At 40.4% G+C, this 9309-nt stretch overlaps 1 pseudogene; it reads right to left on the reverse strand.

The window, feature by feature from the left end:
- Positions 1 to 6810: 6810 nt before the first annotated feature.
- On the reverse strand, positions 6811 to 6987 carry LOC140283424 (U2 spliceosomal RNA; annotated as a pseudogene).
- Between the last annotated feature and the right edge of the window lie 2322 nt (positions 6988 to 9309).

Consider the following 9309-nt stretch of genomic DNA (forward strand, 5'->3'; position numbering starts at 1 on the left):
GAAGGTCTGAATGTCCATCAATAATTGCTAGAAAACATGAAAAAAAATGTGAAGGAATTCATTTTATATCAAAATCCGAAATTGTGTAGAACTCGTGGAAATAAATTTATTCTCGGTTTCCTAAAAGTTTAGTGTTGTTCTTTGGTATACTGCAAAGTAATACTTTCTATTTTGTTGAAACCGATTAAGTTAAAACTGCTTTGTCCTTCATATTTATCCATGTCATAATAGCTTTAAACAAAAAAGAACGTTGTACTTTGCAGGATAGGAAAGAACAACACTAAACCTTTAGGAATCCGAGAATAATCTTCTTTTCACGAGTTCTACACAATTTCGGATTTTGATATAAAATGAATTCCTTCACTCAAACCAAGTTAAAACTGCTTTTGTCCTTCATATTTATCCATGTCTGAATAGGTTTCAACAAAAAAGAAAGTATTAATTTGCAGTATACCAAAGAACAACACTAAACCTTTAGGAATCCGAGAATAAGCTTCTTATCACCAGTTCTACACAATATCGAATTTTGATATAAATGAATTCCTTCACTCAAACCAAGTTAAAACTGCTTTGTCCTTAATATTTATCCATGTCTGAATAGGTTTCAACAAAAAAGAAAGTATTACTTTGCAGTATACCAAAGAACAACACTAAACCTTTAGGAGTCCGAGAATAAGCTTCTTATCGCCAGTTCTACACAATTTCGGATTTTGATATAAAATGAATTCCTTCACTCAAACCAAGTGAAAACTGCTTTGTCCTTCATATTTATCCATGTCTGAATAGGTTTCAACAAAAAAGAAAGTATTAATTTGCAGTATACCAAAGAACAACACTAAACCTTTAGGAATCCGAGAATAAGCTTCTTATCACCAGTTCTACACAATTTCGAATTTTGATATAAATGAATTCCTTCACTCAAACCAAGTTAAAACTGCTTTGTCCTTAATATTTATCCATGTCTGAATAGGTTTAAACAAAAAAGAAAGTATTACTTTGCAGTATACCAAAGAACAACACTAAACCTTTAGGAATCCGAGAATAAGCTTCTTTTCACCTGTTCTACACAATTTTGGATTTTGATATAAAATGAATTCCTTCACTCAAACCAAGTTAAAACTGCTTTTTCCTTCATATTTATCCATGTCTGAATCGGTTTCAACAAAATAGAAAGTATTACTTTGCAGTATACCAAAGAACAACACTAAACCTTTAGGAATCTGAGAATAAACTTATTTCCACGAGTTCTACACAATTTCGGATTTTGATATAAAATGAATTCCTTCACTCAAACCAAGTGAAAACTGCTTTGTCATATTTTTCAGCAAGTATGGTCGGACATTCACACCTACTCACAGCCGAACACCTCCGCTCCCGCATTTGATGGTGTATAGTCGGGCATTCTCACCATTTCTCATCAGGTTTTTGCAAATTATGATGACATTCACACCTGCTTTTGATGTTGTATGGTTGGGCATTCGCACCTTTTTTTACCCATTTTTCAGGAATTATGGGTGGACATTCACACCATCTTACAGCTGAACACCTCCTCTCCCGCATATGATCATGTGCAGTTTGATATTCGAAAAATTTTCTTTCATGTTTTCTAGCAATTATTGATGGACATTGAGACCTTCTTGCAGCTGAACACCTCTGCTCCCGCTTTTGATGGTGTATAGTTGGGCTTTCGAGCCTTTTCTTCCCCGGTTTTTACAAATTATCGTTGGACATTCAGACCTTCTTGCAGCCGAAAACCTCCGCTCCCTCTTTTGATCATACATTGTCGGGCATTCGCACCTTTTCTTAACCACTTTTTACAAAACATGGTTGGACTTTCACACTTTCTTGTAGCCGAACACATCCCTTCCCGCTATTGATTGTGTACAGTCGGGTATTTTAACCTTTTCTTACCCGCTTTTTACCAACTACGGTCGGACATTCACACCTTCTTATGGCGGAACACCTCCGCTCCCTCTTTTGATGGTGTAGGTTCGGGCATTCGAACCTTTTCTTACCCGCTTTTTACAAACTATGCTCGGACATTCAAACCTTCTTGTAGCTGAACACATCCAGTCCTGCTTTTGATGATGTATGGTTGGGCATTCGCACCTTTTTTTTTTACCCATTTTTGAGGAATTATGGGTGGACATTCACACCTTCTTGCAGCTGAACACCTCCTCTCCCACTTATGATCATGTGCGGTTGGATATTCGAACATTTTTTTTCATGTTTTCTAGCAATTATTGATGGACATTCAGACCTTCTTGCAGCTGAACACCTCCGCTCCCGCTTTTGATGGTGTATAGTCGGGCTTCCGAGCCTTTTCTTCCCCGGTTTTTACAAATTATGGTTGGACATTTAGACCTTCTTGCAGCCGAAAACCTCCGTTCCCTCTTTTGATCATACATTGTTCGGCATTTGCACCTTTTCTTACCCGCTTTTTACAAACCATGGTCGGACTTTCACACCTTTTAGTAGCCAAACAACTCCGCTCCCGCTATTGATTGTGTACAGTCGGGTATTTTAACCTTTTCTTACCCGCTTTTTACCAATTATGGTGGGACATTCACACCTTCTTACAGCGGAACACCTCCGCTCCCTGTTTTGATCATTTATGGTCTGGCAATACTACCTTTTCTTACCCGTTTTTGAGTTATTATGGCTGGACATTCACAGCTTCTTGCAGCCGAACACCTCTTCTCCCGCTTTTGATGATGAATGGTCCGGCATTCTTACCTTTTCTAACACATTTTTCAGCAATTATTGTCGGTCATTCACACCTTTCTCATCAGCTTTTTACAAATTATGATCTGACATTCACACCTACTTGCAGCCGAACACCTCGGCTTCCGCTTTTGATGGTGTATATTTTGGCATTCGAACCTTTTCTTACCCGCTTTTTACAAACCATGGTCGGACTTTCATACCTTCTTTTAGCCGAACAACTCCGCTCCCGCTATTGATTGTGTAGAGTTGGGTATTTTAGCCTTTTCTTACCCGCTTTTTACCAACTATGGTCGGACATTCACACCTTCTTACAGCGGAACACCTCCGCTCCCTCTTTTGATGGTGTATGTTCTGGCATTCGAACCTTTTCTTACCCACTTTTTACAAACTATGCTCGGACATTCACACCTTCTTGCAGTGAAACACCTCCGCTCCCTCTTTTGATTGTGTATGTTCGGGCATTCGAACCTTTTCTTACCCGCCTTTTACAAACTATGGTCGGACATTCAAACCTTCTTGTGGCCGAACACATCCACTTCTGCTTGTGATGATGTATAGTTGGGCATTCACACCTTTTCTTACCCATTTTTCAGTAATTATTGGTGGACATTCAGACCTTCTTGCAGCTGAACACCTCCGCTCCCGCTTTTGATGGTGTATAGTCGGGCATTCGAGCCTTTTCTTCAACGGTGTTTACAAATTATGGTTGGAAATTCAGACCTTGCAGCCGAACAACTCCGCTCCCTCTTTTGATCATACATTGTCGGGCATTCGCACCTTGTCTTACCCGCTTTTTACAAACCATGGTCGGACTTTCACACCTTCTTGTAGCCGAACAACTCCGCTCCCGCTATTGATTGTGTACAGTCCGGTTTTTTAACCTTTTTTTACCCGCTTTTTACCAACTATGGTCGGATATTCGCAGCATCTTACAGCGGAACACCTCCGCTCCCTCTTTTGATGGTGTATGTTCGGGCATTCGAACTTTTTCTTACCCGCTTTTTACAAACTATGGTTGGACATTCAAACCTTCTTGTAGCAGAACACATCCACTTCTTCTTTTGATGATGTATGGTTGGGCATTCGCACCTTTTCTTACCCATTTTTCAGGAATTAAGGGTGGATATTCACACCTACTTGCAGTCGAACAGCTCTGCTCCCACTTTTGATTATGTTTGGTTGGATATTCGAACCTTTTCTTAACTGCTTTTTACAAACTTTGTTCGGACGTTCACACCTTCTTGCAGCCGAACACCTCCGCTTCCGCTTTTGATGGTATATATTCGGGCATTCGAACCTTTTCTTACCCGCTTTTTACCAACTATGGTCGGACATTCACACCGTCTTTCAAGTGTAACACCTCCGCTCCCTCTTTTGATGGTGTATGTTCGGGCATTCGCACCTTTTCTTACCCGCTTTTTACAAACTATGGTCGTACATTCAAACCTTCTTGTAGCCGAAAACCTCCACTCCCTCTTTTGATCATACTTTGTCGGGCATTCGCACCTTTTCTTACCCGCTTTTTACAAACTATGCTCGGACATTCAAACCTTCTTGTAGCCAAACACATCCACTCCTGCTTTTGTTGATGTATGGTTGGGCATTCGAACCTACTTGTTGCCCGCTTTTCATTAATTATGGGTGGACATTCACACCTTGTCACAGCCAAACACCTCCGCTCCCTGTTTTGATCATGTATGGTTGGACATTCGCACCTTTTCTCACCCGCTTTTTGCAAACTATGGTCGGCCATTCACAGCTTCCTCTCCACCATACTTGTATGGTGGGATATTCACACCCACTTGCATCCGAAGATCTCCGCCCCCACTTTTGTTGATATTTAGTCGGTCATTCACACCTTACCCGTTTTCTTGCCGCCAAACACCTCTGATCTCGCTTTTGATGATGTAAGATTGGGCATTCAGACCTTGCTTTTCCTTCTTTTCACCAACTATAGATGGACATTCACACCTTCTTGCAGCCGAACACTTCCGCTCCACCTTTTAGGTTTCTATCACACCTTTTTTTTCACCGCATTTTATAGATTATGGTTGGAAATTCTCAACCACTCATCCGAAGACCTCTCCTCCCGCTTTTGTTAATATATTTGAACTTTAGTCAGACATTCACACCTACTTGTAGCCGAACACCACCTCTCTAGCTTTTGATGAGGTATGGTCCGGGATTCTTACATGTTTCTAACACATTTTTCAGCAATTATGGTAGGATATTCACACCTTCTTGCAGCTGAACACCTCCTCTCCCACTTATGATCATGTGCGGATTGATTTTCGAAAATTTTCTTTCATGTTTTCTAGCAATTAATTATGGACATTTAGACCTTCTTGCAGCTGAACACCTCCGCTCCCGCTTTTGATCATACATTGTCAGGCATTCGCACCTTGTCTTACCCGCTTTTTACAAACTTTAGTCGAACATTCACACCTTTTTGCAGCCGAACACAGTTTTTTGCAGCCGAATTTGGGCATTCGCACCTTTTCATACCCACTTTTTACCGACTATGGTCGGACATTCACACCGTCTTACAGCGGAACACTTCCGCTCCCTCTTTTGATGGTGTATGTTCGGGCATTCGCACCTTTTCTTACCCGCTTTTTACAAACCATGGTCGGACTTTCACACCTTTTAGTAGCCAAACAACTCCGCTCCCGCTATTGATTGTGTACAGTCGGGTATTTTAACCTTTTCTTACCCGCTTTTTACCAATTATGGGTGGACATTCACACCTTCTTACAGCGGAACACCTCCGCTCCCTGTTTTGATCATTTATGGTCTGGCAATACTACCTTTTCTTACCCGTTTTTGAGTTATTATGGCTGGACATTCACAGCTTCTTGCAGCCGAACACCTCTTCTCCCGCTTTTGATGATGAATGGTCCGGCATTCGAACCTTTTCTAACACATTTTTCAGCAATTATGGTAGGATATTCACACCTTCTTGCAGTTGAACACCTCCTCTCCCACTTATGATCATGTGCGGATTGATTTTCGAAAATTTTCTTTCATGTTTTCTAGCAATTAATTATGGACATTTAGACCTTCTTGCAGCTGAACACCTCCGCTCCCGCTTTTGATCATACATTGTCAGGCATTCGCACCTTGTCTTACCCGCTTTTTACAAACTTTAGTCGAACATTCACACCTTTTTGCAGCCGAACACAGTTTTTTGCAGCCGAATTTGGGCATTCGCACCTTTTCATACCCACTTTTTACCAACTATGGTCGGACATTCACACCGTCTTACAGCGGAACACCTCCGCTCCCTCTTTTGATGGTGTATGTTCGGGCATTCGAACCTTTTCTTACCCGCTTTTTACAAACTATGCTCGGACATTCAAACCTTCTTGTAGCCGAACACATCCACTCCTGCTTTTGATGATGTATGGTATGGCATTCGAACCTACTTGTTGCCCGCTTTTCATTAATTATGGGTGGACATTCACACCTTGTCGCAGCCAAACACCTCCGCTCCCTGTTTCGATCATGTATGGTTGGACATTCGCACCTTTTCTCACCCGCTTTTTGCAAACTATGGTCGGCCATTCACAGCTTCCTCTCCACCATACTTGTATGGTGGGATATTCACACCCACTTGCATCCGAAGACCTCCGCCCCCACTTTTGTTGATATTTAGTCGGTCATTCGCACCTTACCCGCTTTTGGCAAACTATGGCCTTCTTGCAGCCAAAAACCTCTGATCTCGCTTTTGATGATGTAAGATTGGGCATTCAGACCTTGCTTCACCTGCTTTTCACCAAATATAGTCGGACATTCACACCTTCTTGCAGCCGAACACTTCCGCTCCACCTTTTAGTTTTCTATGGGGCATTCACACCTTTATTTTCACCGCATTTTATAAAAACACCACAGGAACACCGTATTGAGGCTTTGTTCTGACCGCTCATTCGGTGTCGCGTTTCTTTCAAGCATTTCTCCTGGTTAGCCCGCACTCGGCTCGCTCCCAGAGCCGTGTTAAAGTCTACTTCGCATTCACTCTCTTTTCTCAGCAGACTAAAAGAAACTTCCATCCTGCACCGCTGTTAGCTTTTTCACAAGAGCAGAGGAGAGCGCACCGTTCCCAGCGGCACTGCAGTACCGGGTCGATGCTTGGAGTGAACGGAGCAAGCTCCTTTTTCAACTCCTATTGATAAAAATCCATTTAATATGTAGTCCTTGCATAGACATATCACATATTAAACTGATAAGTACAGATGGATTATGTGCAATTAGTAAAGAGAGTAGAGGACGATCTCTCTCGTTGGAAGTCCTTACCTATATCACTTATGGGGAGAGTTACAACCATTAAAATGATGATACTACCAAAAGTTAACTATTTGTTCTCAATGATCCCCATAAAACCATCTGCTACTTGGTTTAAGTCACTAGATTCATGCATCTCCAAATTTCTGTGGAAAAACAAACCACCACGTATTAGTTTAAAAACCCTACAGAAGACCAAGGACAGTGGTGGATTAGATTTACCTCATTTTCAGCACTATTCCTTAGCCAATAGGTTACAATATATATCAAAATGGTTTAAACCTTGTTCTTGTCACAGTTCCCAGAGACGTTGTAATCTCATTAGAGGCACGTGTTGCAGATTGATGACACTGAATCTTCTTCTCTGTTCATTGCTGGCATCATTCCCAGCATCGTAAGTGTTCGTGGCATTGTTAGCCTCTTCTTCTGGATCTTGATATCGAGCATCCTTTTGTATTTCTGGTTTGTAAGTCCTCTCTCTTCGTTCACCGGAGTCTTCGTCTCTTTGTCCTTGAGTTTGGTGATTTTTTCTTCTTTTGATGCCTTGACACAGTGTGACAGGTGATACCACATGGGAGATCCTTTAACTTGGACTGCTGTCCCTGTGCTGCGAAATGGCTGTGCTGCTCAAATGGTCTCTCCTTCATCATATACACAGTTATTTATACATCACCTTCCACCATGAAGCGTTGTCCCTTTTTGTTTCTCTCTTTGTTCTTAAAATGCTGTTATAAATGTCTAAACCAATCCATTAAACTAGATCATTTTGGCAGTAAAGCGATCTACAATGTGCTTGGTCGCAAAGCTGCTCATCTGTGGTAATCAGCTCTTCAGAAAGGCATTCTTCAATTGATTTCACTCATTTTATGTAATAATTTTGTGATTTCCTACAAAACTACACTTCTTCTCCCATCTGTCTGAGTATTTAATATTGTCTGGGACCCATTAAAACATGTATTTTTCCCATCTAATTCCTTGTTTGCTTTAAAACAAGTATTCCCCATTTTCTATCCCTTCAGTAGCCAACCAGTTTGTATGGAGTACACTGGAGCAACTTGACTGATCAGTAAAACACTGCTTTTGTTGTCACCGCAAGGCTTCCCCCGTCGGTTGTTTCACTGAGACACTACTGAGTAACTACAACTCAACACAGTTTATACACATAACATTCATATACATACTAACAAACAAACAAACAATAATTTATCGCAATTTTCTCATCTCTGTTTGAACGTACACCCAGGTAAATATTCCTGTAGTCTTCTCATACCGACTATGGACCCATTCATTGTTTAACTTCACTGTTTTGCAAATCCTAATTGAATATTACACATTGACATTGAACTTTACTGGATAAGCAGGTCTTCATTGCATTCAGCAGCCTATATGTGAGCATTTATGTGTAAGCTGTTCTTCTTTGCATTTATCAGCAGCAAGCAATTCTTCACTGCACATGCATATGTAAATAGTAAAACAATTCCAATGTGTTAGCGAAACCTTCTATATCACAGTGGTTTCTAAGGTCTATTTTAAGTTCTTTGCCATCAGCGAGATGACATTGTTTACAAAGTGTGTCAAATTATCACTGAAGATCTTTTCAGGAATTTCAAATCTAGAAATGAGTTATTTTACGCGTGATTTTGCTACTGAGAGTGCATCTGCTTGTGCACATGGAAATATTTCAGACCATTTGGTAAAAACCTCTGTTGTCACTGAGCAGAATCGTTTCCCTTAACATTAATTTAGTTCAATGAAATCTACAAAATAATGAAATAATGAAATCCAAACAAATATGTTGAAAAAGATACACTGGCTTAGGGAATTATCTTCGTTTTGGTCTTAGATTGCCCTGTGGAATGTATTTTGCACATATTTGACCTGCTAGACAAAACTTTATTCATTTATTTATTCTAAAAAAATGTTTTTAATAATTAGTAAAACCATATGCTGTAAAAACCTGGTTCATTATTGCTTCCATCCCTCCTGTTGAGACATGACATGGTCCGTGGCTCAATACTGCAGCATATTTAAACAAATTCTTTGGCAGTATGGTTTTCCTTCCGGTCATTCATACGAGTCTATTGTAGATGGCAATTGAATAACATCTAATAATGCTAAAATATTTGTAGTTTATACATTTAGCTGTGGATGTCAACATACCTGTTTTTCCAATGCTGTGTTAACACATGTACAGTTGAGAAGGCATACTGACTGTCAGTGTAAACGTTAACAACCTTTTTGTTATTTAATTTACAAGCTTCAGTTAAAGCTACCAATTCGACTGCTTGAACAGAGTAATTT

This window comes from Leuresthes tenuis, unplaced genomic scaffold, assembly GCF_036924035.1.
Source record: "Leuresthes tenuis unplaced genomic scaffold, fLeuTen1.0.hap1 SCAF_23, whole genome shotgun sequence".
Taxonomy (NCBI): domain Eukaryota; kingdom Metazoa; phylum Chordata; class Actinopteri; order Atheriniformes; family Atherinopsidae; genus Leuresthes; species Leuresthes tenuis.